The sequence below is a fragment of the Centroberyx affinis genome, unplaced genomic scaffold (genome assembly GCF_046629955.1).
Source record: "Centroberyx affinis isolate AG114_WGS23_722 - 3 ecotype Tasmania unplaced genomic scaffold, CSIRO-AGI_Caff_v1 ptg001013l_1, whole genome shotgun sequence".
In the NCBI taxonomy this organism is placed as follows: domain Eukaryota; kingdom Metazoa; phylum Chordata; class Actinopteri; order Beryciformes; family Berycidae; genus Centroberyx; species Centroberyx affinis.
The window spans coordinates 234,299-239,808 of record NW_027279575.1 but is presented as its reverse complement, the minus strand read 5'-3'; positions in this window follow the sequence as shown (position 1 = coordinate 239,808).

Here is a 5,510-nt window from a genome sequence, read left to right as displayed (position 1 = left end):
GCCTAGCAGAGGAGTCCAAATGCACAAAGATTAGGGATGATGCTGACAGAGTCTAAAGACATAATAATTAGGTGCCTAATGTCTATTGTGTGGATGAAGTGGGACAAAAATGGATAAGGAATAGGCTAATGGAAAAGGTGTATTTTAGGGCAGGTGCAATAAGGGCATGGATTCTTATGGCTGGTCACAGGGCAAACATTAAGGAGTATGGCAAATCAGTCAGGAAAAAGAAAGATGGTTGTGGAGCAAATGCATTGGCAGGAAGGACCGGGTGTGCTAAGTCTGTCTCTCGGACAAACCGGGTCAGTGGGAAAGTGTAGAGAGGAAGAAGCTTTGTTGTAGGAGTATGGAGGCAGACCAAATTAGATTCATTAGAGTTGTAACCTATTGTACCATCTTCCCAAAATCCCCCAAATCCAAAAGCAAGTACAGCCCAGCTACTGTTGTGTACCAAGATGCACATCCTACAAACGTTTGGACAAACATATAATTTAACAGATTCACCTCTAATGTAAGTGCATGTAAGTGCATGTGTGTGTCATACATAACACCTGGTCTCCTGAAATTTTGTGAGAAAAGCAAAAAGTCTTAAAATGCAAATATGTGCTCTGTTCACAAAAAGTGAGAGGATTATGCATTCTCTGCACAAAAGGGTTACGGAGGGGGTTGGGTTAACGGGTTAGCCTGACATTGAAGTAGCACAGTCAGCAAAGAAGAAAAGAGTAATCTGGCTTTACTTTGTGCACTTTATTTTGTATTCTCCAAATTTCCCAATTTCCAATCTAGTTTGAACGCTGTATTCTCGTCCATTTAAAATTGCATGGGAAAGATTTCTAACAACATTCTCTTTTCTAAGAACATTTTAAATTAGCTACTTTTTAGTTTTACATCAGTAGAATTTTCCACCACTACTTTTACTTCTACTTTTTTTTTTACTTCTAGGTAACAATACTTCTACTTGAGTAGGACATTCTAGTACTCTTTCCACCACTGGTTTCCACCCCAAGTCTTCAAAATGGTCATCATGTGAATAAGGTCACTTAGACCAATTTTGTCAGGATGTAAATGAGTCTGTCTCACAGTGGTGACATAAGTCTAGCGGCAGCAACTGTGAAAAAATGATCAGAAATGAATTTGTTGGCTGAAAGGATAGAAGATATCAGAATTTATTTTATCCAGGAGGGGAGAAAAGACTAGGAGTAAAGATGTTTTGGGCAGGCATATTGTAGGCCAGCTAGGGGTGGTTAGAGATTGGCACATGTATTTGGGGAAACAGCTGATAGCCCCACAGGAAACAGTGAGCACTACCTTAAGGCTAGACTTGGTATTGTGGTCAGAAGCACAGCAGATTGTATAGCCTATTTTGTGCAGCTTGCAGTTGCGGCAGATGAGGCATATGAAGGAAAAATGCTTAAGTATACTGAGTTGACAGCACAGGTGGAGCAGCGTCTTTTAGGCTTTGCCCTTAAGGGACTGAATGATGAGGATTTGTAGCAAAGACTACCTTAACAAAACTAGATGAATAAAGCATTCATGGGTGAAGTTTACAGCAGGCAGTAGAGGCTATATCTGAGGCAGCTGCGGGAGTGTTGAAGGTAGGACCCGTTTGTCTCACTGTAGCACGCTTGCTGGTACAGTTTGATATTAGGATTACCACTGGGGCCTATTTGTTTATAACAGCTCAAGTACTTCCAGGCTGGTTCCAGACTCCTGAACCGCAACCCGCTCACTGTTCAGATTTGGTCGCACAATTCAGAGAGTCTGGTGACGGCGATTTCTCGATCGGAATAATGATCAGGCCAATCAGTGGCTTTGTGGGCGGGACTAAAGTTTGAACTGTTCGTGCAATGGTCTTTCATTGCTGTTTCGGCAGAATAATATTTGTTGAAATCATTCCTTAACCAACATATTTTCTATGATATTTTGTCAAAAACGGCCGACATTCTTGGTAAAGTTAGTAAATACGCCCAGCATCAGTGTAACTGAAAATAACGTCAGAGCGGCAGCATGTCAGTCACTAGGAATTGGTTTGGGGAAAATCACCCCCCCTCACACAGAAAACGGCTAACATGGAGACAATCTCAGACAGAATAATGGAGTGGTAACAAAATGGCCAATGTCATAATACACTAGAATGCATTATGATTTTGGTGTGACCAGATTATGAGGCTGTTAAAAGTAATGTATTCACTAATGGAGCCTTGTTTATAAGACTTCAAATGTATTATGAGCAGTGGAATTCTTATTAATATGCCATAATGTCTGATAAGTAATCCACAAACGCATCATATCATGTAAAGTGACATCAAATCATTTATTATGAAAGTCATGATACCTATAAGTTCAAGTTCAAGCATGTCTCAAAGGACTTTACAGAGAAAGAGCCTATCTAGATCTAACTGATCAACAATCAATCATAGAACAGAACGATGTAACACAAACTCAAGGAAGCAAAACAAAGACACACAAAAGCAAGTTTTAGCAAGACATAGCAAGCCTACCTATCCTATAGCCTACATAACATAATGCAGCAGTGCATTATGTTACTGCACTGGTGTCAGAGAAAGAAAAGCCACACACACACACACACACACACAGAGCTATGCAAAGCAAAACCCACACACTCAGGAAGAAACTGAGTGTTGACATACAGCAACCAGGAAGCAGCCCTACGCTGGAGTCCCAACGGCAGATTTAATGTATATTCTATGTATTTTTACTGGCTAAACTGTTTAGTACAAGTTGAAGGTTTGTAATACTATAATTAGCTAGGCCAGAAAACAGGGTGTTACAATAATCTACAGTATATACAAGAGTCGCGATGCAAAAGCGTATACGAGGGTTTCGGCATCAGCCATATTAATATTAAACAAAGGACAAATAATCATGATGCTGCAAAGGTGGGAAAATACTATCCTTGTGATATCCTTCATGTGGGAGTCGAATGAGAGAGTATGATGCCACATTACAAAACCAACATTATATGTTTATATGTGACACAATTTCAGTCACTGTGGAATCATTGGCACTATATAACCCAACTGAAAAAACAGTAAATCATAGATCAAAAAGAATGGTTGTAAACATGTATTTTTGTAATCTGAACAACCTTGGTCCTATACTGCTGTTCGGTTCAATCATTAATAGCCTATGAGGACAAAAATAACCAAAAGTCATGCCTACCTGTTGATAATAGTGATGTTTTTGTGCAGGGTTAGCAACAGTACAATGAGGAAGTAGCCTAGAAAATGCAAAGCATCAGTACTACATTGTTCTGAGCTTTGTTAAAGGGATACACTATATTCTGTTTTCTGAATGACTTCTAACATGGATGCAGTCATTAAAGTAACTGTCCCTTTAATGGCAACGTTTTGCTGCATCACCCTACAGGTTAATGCATGTTCCTTTCAGTTTCAGTTTCAGTCTGCCGATAATATGTTGACAAACAGCGAGCTGTCTTGAGTTATATAATTTTTGGTAATACTTTCTTTTAGTCTACTTAGGTGCCAGATGGGTGGGTTTTACCACATAGGACAACACAATGAGTGTGATTAAGTTTAGACAATTTAGAATACTTTTCTGAAATTGAATTCTTATCTGAATTTACCCACTAATCTGATACTCCCTGCAGGTTAAAACATATTCTAAGGATTATTTGCAACTACTATTTGGCCCAGGTTTGGTCGCAAGAAATACAGGTTTACAGTAGTAATATTATTTCTAAAAAACAACTTATTTTATTTTTTATCACATAAATTGTTTAAGGCTTTTGGGGTATGGGCAGATCATAGCTTCATATGACTATCCTCTGCTCCTCCTACTTCCACTCTTCCCTGCTCAGCTGCTGGGAGACATACTGGCAGAAACACACCCCTCCCTCTAGGTGACCAGTGGAGCTGGGTTGGGGAAAGGGAAAGTGTCTTTTGGCCAGGCAGCAGGCGTATCCTGATGAGAAGAAGACCAGAGCTCTTTGAAACATCTCCTCAGCACAGACCTGCTCAGAAAATGTTTCTTCAAACTCACGTCTGCACCCATCCAGAGAAACATAGACCAGATAGATTTTGGTTCTGGACCGACAGCCCATTAACACTTTCTCCTCAGAAAGGATTATGTTTGCTTCACCTACAGCTTTTTGCATCTCCCTCAAAATATATATCTCATCATCCCTCTTCCAGAGACCAATCTGAATGATCAATCCCAATGGTACACAGTAGAAAATTAAAACAGTGAATGACCTAACACCAGGAGGGCTTATCTTCTCATCATTCATCAGTATTTCAAGTGTCATGAATAAAATTAAAGCTGTCATGACAAAAACAAATATCACACCGGCAATATAAATCACTACTCTTTCCCAGAGTGGGCGGAGCCACACTTTACTCTGAGAAACACTGTTGATCCTCCTCACAGCCATTCTGTACTTCTCTTGGTCCTCAATGACCAAACGCAGCTGGTCCGGGACCTCCATCTCACTGAACTGACCAGCGTCCCATTTCTGGAGTCCCTCCTCATTGACAGCAGTCAAAGGCTGCAGGGCCTTCCCGTTGTAGATAGAGGGAGGCTGGAAGGGCACCACAGTGGACCCTTGAAGCTGCTGGTTGGGGGTGCAGAGCACCTTGAGCACCTTACTGATAAAGTCTGGGTCCCTGGCCTCCAGGTAGGTGAGGTGGCAGAGGTGGAGAGGAACAGAGACTCCTGGCTCCAGCAGCACTGGCACCATGGGCTTCCTCTCCAGGCAGTCTCTGAACAGAGACATGTTGGCCTCCAGGAGACACCAGCGGCTCCTCACGAACTCCGGGCTGAGGACCAGCAGGACCTTCTGGCTCTCCTGGATGCAGTCGGACATGTTCTCCAACACGGTGCGGCCGGGGATGAAGTCACGGTCATGGTAGCAGACCTGCAGGCCGCAGGACTCCAGCTTGTTGATGAGGGAGTGGGTCCAGCGATAGTCAGTACTGCTGTAGCTGATGAAGACGTGGTAAAGCTCCCCCTCTCTCAGTGTGGGAGGGACATGGGGGAAACTTGAGGGAGGCAGAGGGACAACGTGCTTTGACTCAAAGTTGTCTCCAGTGTCAAAGGAATTGATAGGTTCCATTATCTAAAGAGAAAACGGAAGTGAGAACGTAATGAAATCTAGAAATGCAGGCATCTATTTCAAAGATTTCATATAGCGATGTTTTTAATGTTAGTACAGCTCCAAAAATCATTAAAAACCATATTTAGAAGTCATACTAGTGCTTGGTGTAGCTCATTACTGTCACTTTGAGTTTTGATCTGATCTGAGTTACATCATAAATTTACTTTAAATGGAATCTAAAAATTTAATAAAGTGCTTGTTAGAATTCAGTACTTTTATTACAGCTGCCTTTTCAATTAATGCTACATTGCTTTCAGAATCATGTTTCTTTGGATTGTTATATGAACTGAATTTAAAAGCCATGCTGGTAAAATATTTTTTACTTTACTTCATTTAATATTGCCATGAAGAACAAATCAAAGACAAAATGTCA